The sequence below is a fragment of the Pristiophorus japonicus genome, chromosome 5 (assembly GCF_044704955.1).
Source record: "Pristiophorus japonicus isolate sPriJap1 chromosome 5, sPriJap1.hap1, whole genome shotgun sequence".
In the NCBI taxonomy this organism is placed as follows: domain Eukaryota; kingdom Metazoa; phylum Chordata; class Chondrichthyes; family Pristiophoridae; genus Pristiophorus; species Pristiophorus japonicus.
In genome coordinates, this window is record NC_091981.1 from 282,343,140 (window position 1) to 282,357,603 (window position 14,464).

The 14,464-nt window shown below is 48.3% G+C and overlaps 1 protein-coding gene across 4 annotated transcripts in view; it reads right to left on the minus strand.

Annotated features, from left to right (window-relative positions):
- gjc2 (gap junction protein gamma 2) overlaps positions 1-1,338 on the minus strand; it is a 294,735-nt gene extending 293,397 nt beyond the window's left edge. For all 4 annotated transcript variants that reach the window (XR_011593404.1, XM_070881719.1, XM_070881720.1 and 1 more), the window contains exon 1: positions 887-1,338. The gene's annotated coding sequence lies outside the window, so the exon portion shown is untranslated. The remainder of the gene's footprint in view (positions 1-886) is intronic.
- Positions 1,339-14,464: the final 13,126 nt, after the last annotated feature.

A 14,464-nucleotide genomic window follows, 5' to 3' on the forward strand; every position in this document is an offset into this window, starting at 1 on the left:
AACATTTTACTACATTAAAGATGCTATATAAATACAAGATATTGTTGTTATTCCACACTCTCCTTTAAAAAGAACTATGCTACGATCCTTTAAGTCACAATGCCATGGCCTCTTTAAGGGACTATTCAGTGACAGCTGTGGCAAAGTGTGTAGCACTCTCTCCCCTCTGAATCAGAAGGTTGTGGGTTCAAGTCCACTCCAGAAACTCAAGCACAAAAATCTAGGCAAACAGTCCAGTGCAGTACCAAAAATACTTTATATAGCGCCCAGGCATCTCAAAGCGCTTTACAATCAATGAAGTACTTTTGGAATGTAGTCACTGTTGTAGTGTGGGAAGTTGTACTGAGAGAGTGCTGCACTGTTGGAGGTGCTAACTTTCCAATGGAATGTTAAACCGAAGCCCCGTCTGCTCTCTCATGTGGACGTAAAAGATCCCATGGCACTATTTCGAAGAAGAGCAGGGGCGTTCGCCAATATTTACCCCTCAAATCAACATCACTAAAAAAAAAATCAGATTAACTGGTCATTCGCACATTGCTGCTTGTGGGAGCTTGCTGTGCGCAAATTGACTGCTGCGTTTCCCACATTGCAACAGTGACTACACTTCAAAAAAGTACCTCATTGGCTGTAAAACGCTTTGGGACGTCCTGAGGTTGCGAAAGGCGCTACAGAAATGCAAGTCTTTCTTTTTATCCCCTTTGAGGAACTAGTCCACTGTTACACATTCTTTCTGCTTTTTAAAAGAGTCGACGTCCAGCTCACTGCCTCAGCCCTGTGACGGCCACTCGGTATTATTACCTCAGCAGAGAAAAATACATTTTAGAAAAAGAAGCTGCGCGTCAGCTGTTATGTTGTTTGTGTGTGTGTTTGTTTGTACTTCACTCACTTTTGGATTCTCCCCCTCTGGTTGGGCTCAGCTATTGTTTGGCTATCTTGTTCTCTTCCCTCTCGCCATCTGCACCGTCTCCGTCCAGCAGCTCCACATCCATCATCGTGCAATCACCCACTGTCCGGGATCTTTTCACTGGCCTTTTTTTTTTCAGGACCTTCACCAACCACTACCTCCTCCCCTCAACAACAAAATTTAAACTATTTTTTTAAATTTCCTCGCACCTCACTTTCCAAGCTAAAGATATCTCGATATCTCTCATACATATATTTATTTTTTGCCAAAGCCGAAAAGCATAAATTAATTCCTTTGCCAATTCCCATCGAACTTATGAGAGAAATGTCGCCCCGACGAGGACGGAGGGGCGCCAGCCAGCTCCGAGGTGAGAAGCTGCGCTTCTCCTGCCATTTTATTCAATTGTCGTCCCGTTGGCGCTCGAGCTCGGTCAGCATGAGCGGTTCGAGCGCGCGAGGGCCCGCCCCCGACCAATCCCCGACCCCCATCCCCAACCGACCAAACACTGACCCTCCCTCCTGCCCCGACCAATCCCTGACTCCCACCCCCCCGACCAATCCCTGACCCCTTCTACCCCCACCAATCCCTAATCCCCCCTTTCCCCCCCCCACCCCCGACCAATCCCCGACCAATCACTGACCCTCCCTCCTGCCCCGACCAATCCCTGACCCCCTTCCCCCGACCAATCCCTGGCCCCCGACCCCCCCCCTCCGACCCCCCCCTCCCCAACCGACCAATCACTGACCCTCCCTCCTGCCCCGACCAAGCCCTGACTCCCTCCCCGACCAATCCCTGACTCCCTCCCCCCGACCAATCACTGACCCCCTCCCCCACCACCAATCCCTGACCGCCCCCCCCTCACCCCTGGCCAATCCCTGACTCCCTCACACACCCCCCCCCCCCCACACCAATCCCTAACCCCCTCTCCTCCCCCCCCACCAATCCCTGAACCACTCTCCCCCCGACCAATCCCTAACCCATTTCCCCCCACCAATCTCTGACCAATCCCTGAACCCTCCCCCTCCCCACCAATCCCTGAAACCCCCTCCCCCTGACCAATCCCTGACCCCATCTCCCTCCCAATCCCTGACCCCTCCCAATCACTGACTCAAATACCTGACCCCCTCCCCCCGACCAATCTCTGACCCCCCCGATCAATCTCTGACCCCAATCCCTGACCCCCGCCCCAACCAATCCCTGACCCTCTCCCACACCCACCACCGGCCAATCCCTGACCCTCCCTCTGCCCCGACCAAACCCTGATCCCTCCACCCCCCCCGACCCATCACTGACCCCCTCCCAATCCCTGATCCCCTCTCCCTTTCCAATCCCTGAGCCCCTCCCTGACCAATCCCTGACCCCACCCTTCCTCCTGACCAATCTCTGACCCCCACCCGCTTCCAATCCCTGAGCCCCTTCCCTGACCAATCCCTGAACCCCCCCTTCCAACCTGACCATTCCCTGACCGCCTCCCCTCTGATCAATCCCTGACCCCCAAACCCCCCGACCAATCCCTGACCCCCAATCCCCCTCTCCCCACCGCCCCCCCACCAATCACTGACTCCCTCCCCCCCCACGACCAATCCCTGCTCCCCTCTCCTCCTCCCCACCAACCAATCGCTGACCCCCCCCCTCACCCCCGATCAATCGCTGACCCTCCCTCCCTCTCCCAGCCAACCCCTGACCCCCTCTCCCACATCCACCCACCAATCCCTGACCTCCTCCTCCCCGACCAATTCTGACCCTCTCCTCCCCCACCCAAACCCTGACCCCCTCTCCCCCTCCCCTGACCAATCCCTGACCACCTCCCTCCGACCAATCCCTGACCCCTGACCAATTCCTGAGCACCGCCCCCCTCCCCCACCCACCCCACCACAATTCCCTGAACCTCCCTCCCCGGACCAATCCCTGATACCGCTCCTGCACCGACCAATCCCTGACCCCCTCGTGCACCGACCAATCCATGACCCCCTCTCCCCTCCCCCGACCAATCCCTGATCCTCGTTCCTCCCCCGACCAATCCCTGTCCCCCTCCTGCCCCGACCAATCCCTGACCCCCCCTTCCCCTGACCAATCTCTGCCCCTGCACTCCTCCTGCCCCTCCTCCACCAATCCATGACCCCCTCTCTCCCCCTCCCCCCACCAATCATTGCCCCTCCTCCCCCTCCCCCAACCCCCCCCCCCCCCCCCCCATGCTAACACACACATATATACTGCCAACAAAATATCACAATAATAACAAGCACTGTACCAGGGCAGAGCCTTCCAAACAATATATGGAGACTCACTTTAATTATATTAATGCTGGCATCAGAGTAACAGCCAAAAATCACTTCAATAATGTCAGAGCCTTCCAAAAATAACATTAATTGTCATTTTAATAATATTAATATAATCATCGTAATAATAGGTTGGAATGCCTCCAAAGATTACATTAATGATCACTTTTATGACACCATGGGTGGCATCATGGCACCATGGGTGGCTCTGCTGCACAGAAGGGCAGGAAAAAGAATGGTAGAGCTATAGTGTTAGGGGACTCTATTGTAAGGGGAATAGATAGGAGTTTCTGTGGCCGCAACCAAGACTCCAGGATGGTATGTTGCCTCCCTGGTGCAAGGGTCAACGATGTCTCAGAGCAGCTGCAGCGCATTCTGGAGAGGGAGGGTGAACAGCGCATTCTGGAGAGGGAGGTTGTGGTACATGTAGGTACCAACGAATTAGGTAAGAAGCGGGAAGAGGTCCTATAAGCTGAATTTAGGGAGCTAGGAGTTAAATTTAAAAGTAAGACCCCAAAGGTAGTAATCTCTGGATTGCTACCAGTGCCACGTGCTAATCAGAGTAGAGGGAGCAGGATAGTTAGAACAAATACGTGGCTTGAGCAGTGGTGCAAGAGGGAGGGATTCAAATTCCTGGGACATTGGAACCAGTTCTGGGGAAGTGGGACCTGTACAAAAGGGACGGTTTGCACTTGGGCAGGACTGGAACTGATGTCCTGGGGGTAACATTTGCGAATGCAGTTCGGGAGTGTTTAAACTAATATGGCAGGGGGATCGAAACCTATGCAGCAAGACAGGGCGAAGTAATATGGAGTCAGAAACAGATGGTAGAAAGGTAAAAAGCAATAGTGGAAGGCTGAGTAAACAAAGGCAAGAAACAAAAGGGGCCATACTACATCACCATTCTAAAAGGACAAAGGGTGTTAAAAAAACAAGCCTGAAGGCTTTGTGTCTTAATGCAAGGAGTATTCGTAATAAGGTGGATGAATTAACTGTGCAAATAGATGTTAACAGATATGATGTGATTGGGATTACAGAGACGTGGCTCCAGGATGATTAGGGCTGGGAACTCAACATCCAAGGGTATTCAACATTCAGGAAGGATAGAATAAAAGGAAAAGGAGGTGGAGTAGCATTGCTGGTTAAAGAGGAGATTAATGCAATAGTTAGGAAGGATATTAGCTTGGATGATGTGGAATCTATATGGGTAGAGCTGCAGAACACCAAAGGGCAAAAAACGTTAGTGGGAGTTGTGTACAGACCTCCAAACAGTAGTAGTGATGTTGGGGAGGGCATCAAACAGGAAATTAGGGGTGCATGCAATAAAGGTGCAGCAGTTATCATGAGTGACTTTAATATGCATATAGATTGGGCTAACCAAACTGGAAGTAATACGGTGGAGGAGGATTTCCTGGAGTGCATAAGGGATGGTTTTCTAGACCAATATGTCGAGGAACCAACTAGGGGGGAGGCCATCTTAGACTGGGTGTTGTGTAATGAGAGAGGATTAATTAGCAATCTTGTTGTGCGAGGCCCCTTGGGGTTGAGTGACCATAATATGGTGGAATTCTACATTAGGATGGAGAATGAAACAGTTAATTCAGAGACCATGGTCCAGAACTTAAGGAAGGGTAACTTTGAAGGTATGAGACGTGAATTGGCTAGGATAGATTGGCGAATGATACTTAAGGGGTTGACAGTGAATGGGCAATGGCAGACATTTAGAGAAGGCATGGATGAACTACAACAATTGTACATCCCTGTCTGGCGTAAAAATAAGAGAAGGTGGCTCAACCGTGGCTATCAAGGGAAATCAGGGATAGTATTGAAGCCAAGGAAGTGGCATACAAATTGGCCAGAAATAGCAATGAACCCGGGGACTGGGAGAAATTTAGAACTCAGCAGAGGAGGACAAAGGGTTTGATATAGGCAGGGAAAATAGAGTATGAGAGGAAGCTTGCAGGGAACATTAAGGCGGACTGCAAAAGCTTCTCTAGATATGTAAAGAGAAAAAGGTTAGTAAAGACAAACGTAGGTCCCCTGCAGTCAGAATTAGGGGAAGTCATAACGGGGAACAAAGAAATGGCAGACCAATTGAACAACTACTTTGGTTCGGTATTCACTAAGGAGGACACAGACAACCTTCCGGATATAAAAGGGGTCGGAGGGTCCAGTAAGAAGGAGGAACTGAGGGAAATCCTTATTAGTCGGGAAATTGTGTTGGGGAAATTGATAGGATTGAAGGCCGATAAATCCCCAGGGCCTGATGGATTGCATCCCAGAGTACTTAAGGAGATGGCCTTGGAAATAGCGGATGCATTGACAGTCATTTTCCAACATTCCATAGACTCAGGATCAGTTCCTATGGAGTGGAGGGTAGCCAATGTAACCCCACTTTTTAAAAAAGGAGGGAGAGAGAAAACAGGGAATTATAGACCGGTCAGCCTGACATTGGTAGTGGGTAAAATGACGGAATCAATTATTAAGGATGTCAGAGCAGTGCATTTGGAAAGAGGTGACATGATAGGTCCAAGTCAGCATGGATTTGTGAAAAGGAAATCATGCTTGACAAATCTTCTGGAATTTTTTGAGGGTGCTTCCAGTAGAGTGGACAAGGGAGAACCAGTTGATGTGGTGTATTTGGACTTTCAGAAGGCTTTCGACAAGGTCCCACACAAGAGGTTAATGTGCAAAGTTAAAGCACATGGGATTGGGGGTAGTGTGCTGACATGGATTGAGAACTGATTGTCAGACAGGAAGCAAAGAGTAGGAGTAAATGGGTACTTTTCAGAATGGCAGGCAGTGACTAGTGGGGTACCGCAAGGTTCTGTGCTGGAGCCCCAGCTGTTTACATTGTACATTAATGATTTAGACGAGGGGATTAAATGTAGTATCTCCAAATTTACGGATGACACTAAGTTGGGTGGCAGTGTGAGCTGCAAGGAGGATGCTATGAGACTGCAGAGTGACTTGGATAGGTTAGGTGAGTGGGCAAATGCATGATAGATGAAGAATATTGGTGGTAAAAACAGAGAGACAGACTATTATCTGAATGGTGACAGATTAGGAAAAGGGGAGGTGCAACAAGACCTGGGTGTCATGGTACATCAGTCATTGAAGGTTGGCATGCAGGTACAGCAGGCGGTTAAGAAAGCAAATGGCATGTTGGCCTTCATAGCGAGGGGATTTGAGTACAGGGGCAGGGAGGTGTTACTACAGTTGATGAGGCCACACCTGGAGTATTGTGTACAGTTTTGGTCTCCTAACTTGAGGAAGGACATTCTTGCTATTGAGGGAGTGCAGCGAAGGTTCACCAGACTGATTCCCGGGATGGTGGAACTGACATATCAAGAAAGACTGGATCAACTGGGCTTGTATTCACTGGAGTTCAGAAGAATGAGAGGGGATCTCATAGAAACGTTTAAAATTCTGACGGGTTTTGACAGGTTAGATGCAGGAAGAATGTTCCCAATGTTGGGGAAGTCCAGAACCAGAGGTCACAGTCTAAGGATAAGGGATAAGCCATTTAGGACCGAGATGAGGAGAAACATCTTCACCCAGAGAGTGGTGAACCCGTGGAATTCTCTACCACAGAAAGTTGTTGAGGCCAATTCACTAAATATATTCAAAAAGAAGTTAGATGTAGTCCTTACTACTCGGGGGATCAAGGGGTATGGCGAGAAAGCAGGAATGGGGTACTGAAGTTGCATGTTCAGCCATGAACTCATTGAATGGCGGTGCAGGCTCGAAGGGCCGAATGGCCTACTCCTGCACCTATTTTCTATGTTTCTATGTTTCTAATACCATCATAATAACCCCTCCCGTCATTGCATTAATGATCACTTTAATAATATTAATCTAATCATTGTAATAATAGGCTAGAACCCCATGAAAAATCACATGACTAATCACAATAATACTATAATCCCTATGATAGGGAACCAATTAGGGAACTTCATACTTAAAGTTCGGCTCAGTATGAATTAATGGGATAAAGCTGTCAACAAAACTTAAGGTCTACAAGTCAATAGTTATAACATCCTTTCTGTATGTGTGCAATATCTGGACCTCTCACAGTCACCACATCAGAAAACTCAATCATTTCCGCCTATGTTGCCTCAGAAAGAACGTGAAAGTTGGATGGGGGCACAAGATTCAAGACACTGAGGTCCTCAGATCACCATCATCGTCATAGGCAGTCCCTCAAAATCGAGGAAGACTTGCTTCCACTCTAAAAGTGAGTTCTCAGGTGGCTGTACAGTCCAATACAGGAATTACAGTCTCTGTTACAGGTGGGACAGACAGTCGTTGAAGGAAAGGGTGGAAGAACTGATTTGCCGCACGCTCCTTCCGCTGCCTGCGCTTGATTTCTGCATGCTTTCGGCGACGAGACTCGAGGTGCTCAGCGCCCTCCCGGATGCTCTTCCTCCACTTCGGGCGGTCTTTGGCCAGGTACTCCCAGGTGTTGCGGGGGAATGTTGCATTTTATCAAGGAGGCTTTGAGGGTATCCTTGAAACGTTTCCTCTGCCCACAATGGGCTCGCTTGCCGTGTAGGAGTTCCGAGTAGAGCGATTGCTTTGGGAGTCTTGTGTCAGGCATGCGAACAATGTGGGCCGCCCAACATTGTGGTCCTCAGAAGAGCAAATATGGGCTGGCGTAGAGGCAATGATAGTAAAGATGCAGCTAAGGTGGACTGGTCACCTAGTCCGAATCTCTAATACTAGACTACCTGAGGAGGTTTTCGATGGTGAGCTGAAGCTTGCGAAATGATCCCGTGGTGGTCAATTCAAAAGCTATAAGGATTGCCTAAAGAACAATCTAAAAAGAAATGTGGCATCTCAACTGCCAAATGTGTGTACCAGGCCTGTGACAGCAAAAAGTGGCAAAAGAAGATTCACGATGACACGACAAAGCTTAAATCAAATCTGACATTCGACGTCCTGCGTGTTGACAAACATTCCTCGCAAAAATCAGACTTTACAATTATATCAAAATACACAACCTGTATTAAATTGAAAATGAATCATAGGCTGGCATCATCGACAATGATGAACAAATTCCTAAGTTGAGCTCATTTATTTTTACAGTAAAGAAAGATTGGCACAACGCAGGTTCCTATGGAGCATCAACCACCAAATCTTTCCAAGTCTGAGAAACATAGAAACATAGAAACATAGAAAATAGGTGCAGGAGTAGGCCATTCGGCCCTTCTAGCCTGCACCGCCATTCAATGAGTTCATGGCTGAACATTCAACTTCAGTACCCCATTCCTGCTTTCTCGCCATACCCCTTGATCCCCCTAGTAGTAAGGACTACATCTAACTCCTTTTTGAATATATTTAGTGAATTGGCCTCAACAACTTTCTGTGGTAGAGAATTCCACAGGTTCACCACTCTCTGGGTGAAGAAGTTCCTCCGCATCTCGGTCCTAAATGGCTTACCCCTTATCCTTAGACTGTGACCTCTGGTTCTGGACTTCCCCAACATTGGGAACATTCTTCCTGCATCTAACCTGTCTAACCCTGTCAGAATTTTAAATGTTTCTATGAGGTCCCCTCTCATTCTTCTGAACTCCAGTGAATACAAGCCCAGTTGATCCAGTCTTTCTTGATAGGTCAGTCCCGCCATCCCGGGAATCAGTCTGGTGAACCTTCGCTGCACTCCCTCAATAGCAAGAATGTCCTTCCTCAGGTTAGGAGACCAAAACTGTACACAATACTCCAGGTGTGGCCTCACCAATGCCCTGTACAACTGTAGCAACACCTCCCTGCCCCTGTACTCAAATCCCCTTGCTATGAAGGCCAACATGCCATTTGCTTTCTTAACTGCCTGCTGCACCTGCATGCCAATCTTCAATGACTGATGTACCATGACACCCAGGTCTCTTTGCACCTCCCCTTTTCCTAATCTGTCACCATTCAGATAATAGTCTGTCTCTCTGTTTTTACCACCAAAGTGGATAACCTCACATTTATCCACATTATACTTCATCTGCCATGCATTTGCCCACTCACCTAACCTATCCAAGTCGCTCTGCAGCCTCACAGCATCCTCCTCGCAGCTCACACTGCCACCCAACTTAGTGTCATCCACAAATTTGGAGATACTACATTTAATCCCCTCATCTAAATCATTAATGTACAGTGTAAACAGCTGGGGCCCCAGCACAGAACCTTGCGGTACCCCACTAGTCACTGCCTGCCATTCTGAAAAGTACCCATTTACTCCTACTCTTTGCTTCCTGTCTGACAACCAGTTCTCAATCCATGTCAGTACACTACCCCCAATCCCATGTGCTCTAACTTTGCACATCAATCTCTTGTGTGGGACCTTGTCGAACGCCTTCTGAAAGTCCAAATATACCACATCAACTGGTTCTCCCTTGTCCACTCTACTGGAAACATCCTCAAAAAATTCCAGAAGATTTGTCAAGCATGATTTCCCTTTCACAAATCCATGTTGACTTGGACCTATCATGTCACCTCTTTCCAAATGCACTGCTATGACATCCTTAATCATTGATTCCATCATTTTACCCACTACCGATGTCAGGCTGACCGGTCTATAATTCCCTGTTTTCTCTCTCCCTCCTTTTTTAAAAAGAAACTTCCTTTTACTCCCATGCTTTGATTTCTGCCCTCCAACCATTTCTTTATCAATGTGGCCAATTAGAAGACAACATTTTTGGACTCCACTATATTAAAGTAAGAGAGAGTATTTACTGGTTTATCATCATCATCGTCATAGGCAGTCCCTCAAAGTGAGGATGACTTGCTTCCACTCCAAAAAGGGATGAGTTTACAGGTCCTAATATTCCAGATCCCGAACTACATGTTGAAGGGTGGAAGATGCCTGTGCGTGGATTTTTTTAATGTGTGGTGGCCGTTGCACACCAGCCACCACACAGGCTTGACAGAGCTAGGTCTTGGTCCAGTGGTAAGGATTACCCAAGACTAACTGGAGGCCAGCTCTGTTGCACAGACCGAGCACGCACACATATCGCAGTCTGTGCTGCCCCTGGGCCCTCGCCTCTTCTGGGCCCCAGATTCACGCCTCTCCTGGGCCCCGGTCACTTCCCTCTCTGGACTTCTGCCGCTCTTTCGCCCCTCCTGCTGTGCCTGCCCGCACTGCAATCAGCGACCTGGCTTCGTAGCCGTCGCCCTCCTGCAGCAGCACGCGCTGCTCCCTGCAGTGGTATACCGCCGCACGCTGCTCCCTGTAATGGCCCCGGCCTGCTGATGGTATTGCAGGCCGGGACTGCGCCGATTTCCAGGCCGAGCCACCACACGCTGCTCCCTCCAATGGCCCCGCTTTAATAAGACCTGTGACTGCATTATGATAACACCAGAAGGCTGATTTCTATGAATGCTTTCCTGCGGAAAATTGACCTTAGGTGTTGGGTAAAATTTTCGATGCACTGCATTACCACCATTTTTTTAAAAATCAAGATAAAAAACACAAGGGTTACATTTTTGTAGGCATTCTGCCGAATGTCCCCGTAAAAGAAGGAAAAAACTTAGAAACCCAAGAAAAAGACCATTGTTTCTCTGGGGTTTCCGCAGATCTTCTACCAAAGCTACACCAGGCAATCGGGTGAACCCCAATGGAAATTCAACCCTATATATTAAAAAAGAAACTTTGGGGCAGAATTTGCGGTCGGTAAGATGGCGTACTCTCAGAAATGGACATCAAGCTTGGGATATCCGCATGTGCTAAATCCCGAACTTGCGATCTGCCAAGTTCTGACTTGACAGATCATCCACTCCGACTGTATTAACCTCATTGCTGGCGCAGATTGAGGCTAATTGCCCACCAACTGGCCAGCAATTAAGCTGCAAGATTTAGAGCTGATGCAACAGGCGCAGCAGCCTGGTTGCACAGCATAACACCGTTATCCTTTCAGCTAACAAGGTTTCTGAAAGTAACCTGCTCCCTACCCATTCATGTCTCCAACTCCCATCACCGCCCTCCTCTCCAAAAAGTTGAGGAACTAATAGGATGTCTCGATTAAAAAAAACTGTTGGAATGTTATATATTTGTTTCAGGACGTAATTTGAATCGTTGATTACCTTCTCCAAATAAACCAAATGATATCATTTTATATAGAGGGATAAGGTACAGGGCAACTTTGTTCGAATGATCGCAATGTAAAAAGTGTTATACCCGAGTATAAAAGTTTAGATAATTAGTGATTTTATTGCGGACCTGCTAGAAAATTTGCCCTAAAAAAGTGCAATTGCATGCTTCCTGAAAAAATGTGCAAATATATCTAAATATTCAATTTCATTCAATGTCATGATTACCAGCTCAGGATTAATAAAGGTGCAAATGAAATGATAGTCTCTAGGACTGCAGTGCAGTCTCCACTGATGCCTGGGAATCTCTGACCCAAGAATGCCCAAAGTGGAGGAAGAGCATCCGGGAGGGCGCTGAGCACCTCGAGTCCCATTGCCGAGAACAAGCAGAAAACAAGAGTAAACAGTGAGCGGAAGGAGCGTATGTCAACCCAGGCTCCGCAACCACCCTTTCCTTCAACCACTGTCTGCCCCACTTGTGACTGAGACTGTAGGCCCTGCATTGGACTCCTCAGTCACCTGAGAACTCACTTTTAGAGTGGAAGCAAGTCATCCTCGACTCCGAGGGACTGCCTGATGATGAGTGCAGTAAAACAGAGCCGTTTCCTTAAACTCTGAAGGAATCAAGCCCCTTACCATTCTCTGCACGTTGAATGCATCAGGTACCTCAGAGCTTTACGCTGCGCTCCTGGGCTCCGTGATGCTCTAAGCTGCACACAACTCTGCAGCGTCTGACAGCAAGTTTACATGTGGGGCCTCATTCCTGCTACGTGCAGATTCCTTTCAGAAGGCTGCTCCGCACACCGTAGCTATGGCACCAAACACAATCTCAGGGCCATTATGCACAAATATTTATGCAAAGAAAAAACTTGCATTTACATTGAGGTTTTCACAACATCATCATATCTCAACAACAACAACTTGCATTTATATAGCACATTTAAGGTAGTGAAACGCCCCAAGGCGCTTCACAGGAACGTAATCAGACAAACTTTGACAACGAGCCACATGAGAAGATATTAAGGACAGATGGGTAGGATTTAAGGATTGTCTTAAAGGAGGAAAGAGAAGTAAAGAGGCAACGAGGTTTAGGGAGGGAACTGAAAGTAGAGCCGCCAATGGTGAAGCGATTAAAATCGGGGATGCATAAGAGCCCAGAATTGGAGGAGTGCCGAGATCTCAAAGAGTTGTCGGGCTAGAGCTGGTTAGAGAGATAGGGAGGGGCGAGACATGGAGGGATTTGCAAACAAGGCTAAGAATTTTTAAATTGAGGCGTTGTTGGTCTGGGGACCATGTAGGTCAACAAGCACAGGGGTGATAGGTGAGTTTTGGATGAGCTCGGGTGTACGGAGGGTGTGTCGTGTATGTAGACCATGTACACTAACTGTATAGTCACATAAGGTGTACCACCAGGGGGCACTGCAGTGGGAGACCTGAGGGTCACCTGCATAGGTGTGCAGGGCCCAGTATAAAAGGCTGCCCACTATGCTTGTGCCTCACTCTGGAGTTACAATAAATAGGACGAAGGTCACAACAGCTCAAGTACAATACTAGACCTCGTGGAGTCATTCATAAGAGTATTAAAGGCATAACAGGGTGGAAGATGGGAGACCGTCCAGGAGAGCGTTGGAATGGTTGAGTCTAGAGGTAACAAAGGCATGGATGAGGGCTTGAGTAGCAGATGAGCTGAGGAAGGGCGTAGTCAGGCGGCATTATAGAGGCAGTCTTGGTGGTGACATCAATATGTGGTCGGAAGCTCATCTCAGGGTCCAATACAACACCCAGGTTGAGAATCGCCTCAAAGCACTTTACAGCCAATTAAGTACTTTTGAAGTCTAGTCACTGTAGGGAACGTGGGAGCCAATTTTCACACAGCAAAGTCCCCCATACAGCAATGAGACAATAACTACTCTGTTTTGTTAGGGATAAATATTGGCCAGGGCAATGGGACAATCTCCCCAGCTCTTTTTTGAAACAGCGCCACAGGAACTTTTACATCCATTGAGAGAAGAGACAGGGCATTGGTTTAACATCACAGCTGTGGCTCAGTGGGTAGCACATTGGCCTCTGAGTTAGAAGATTGTAGGTTCAAATCTCACTCCAGGGACATGAGCACATAAATCTAGGCTGACACTCTAGTGCAGTACTGAGGGAGTGCTGCACTATCGGAGGTGCCGTCTTTCGGAGAGAATCATAGAAATTTACAGCACGGAAGGAGGCCATTTTGGCCCATCGTGTCCGTGCCGGCCAACAAACAGCTATCCAACCTTATCCCACTGTCCAGCTCTCGGTCCGTAGCCCTGTGGATTACGGACTTCAAGTGCACATCCAAGTACTTTTTAAATGTGGTGAGGGTTTCTGTCTCTACCACAGTCAGTGAAGCTCACCATAAAATGTATGATAACAATACATTGCATCAAATATAAACAATGGGCCAACAGAACATGATGTGGTAGTACAAGATGCCAACTGGATAGCCGTGGCTCAGTGGGCAGCACTCTCGCCCTGAGCCCCGGATGAGACGTTAAATCGCGGCCCCGTCTGCCCTATCAGGTGGATGTAAAAGATCCCATGGCACTATTTTGAAGACGAGCAGAGGAGCTATCCCCGGTGTCCTGGCCAATATTTATCCCTCAGTCAACATAACAAAACAGTTTATCTGGTCATTATCACATTTCTGTTAGTGGGAGCTTGCTGTGTGCAAATTGGCTTCCGCGTTTCCCACATTCTTCTTCTTCTTAGGCAGTACCCCGGAGTCGAAGATGACTTCCTTCCACACTAAAATGAGTTCTAAGGTGACTGATGAGACCAATGCGGGATTTCCATCATCATCATCATAGGCAGTCCCTCGAAACGAGGATGACTTGCTTCCACGCCAAAAAAGGATGAGTTCACAGGTTTTTCAATGAAGGACCTAATATTCCAGGTCCTGAACTACATCCTTAAGGGTGGAAGATCCTGTGCGTGGATTTTTTTAACGTGGGGTGGCCGTTGTACACCAGCCACCACACGGGCTTGACGGTCTTGGTCCAGTGGCAAGGATTCGGGGCCAGAAGAGGCGAGGGCCCAGGGGCAGCACGGGCCAGCCCACACTGCGATATGTGTGCACACTGGGTCCGTGCAGCAGAGCAGGTCTCCAGTCGTGCGGGATCTACAGTCTCTGTCACAGGTGGGGCAGACGGTGGTTGGAGGGATGGGTGGTTGG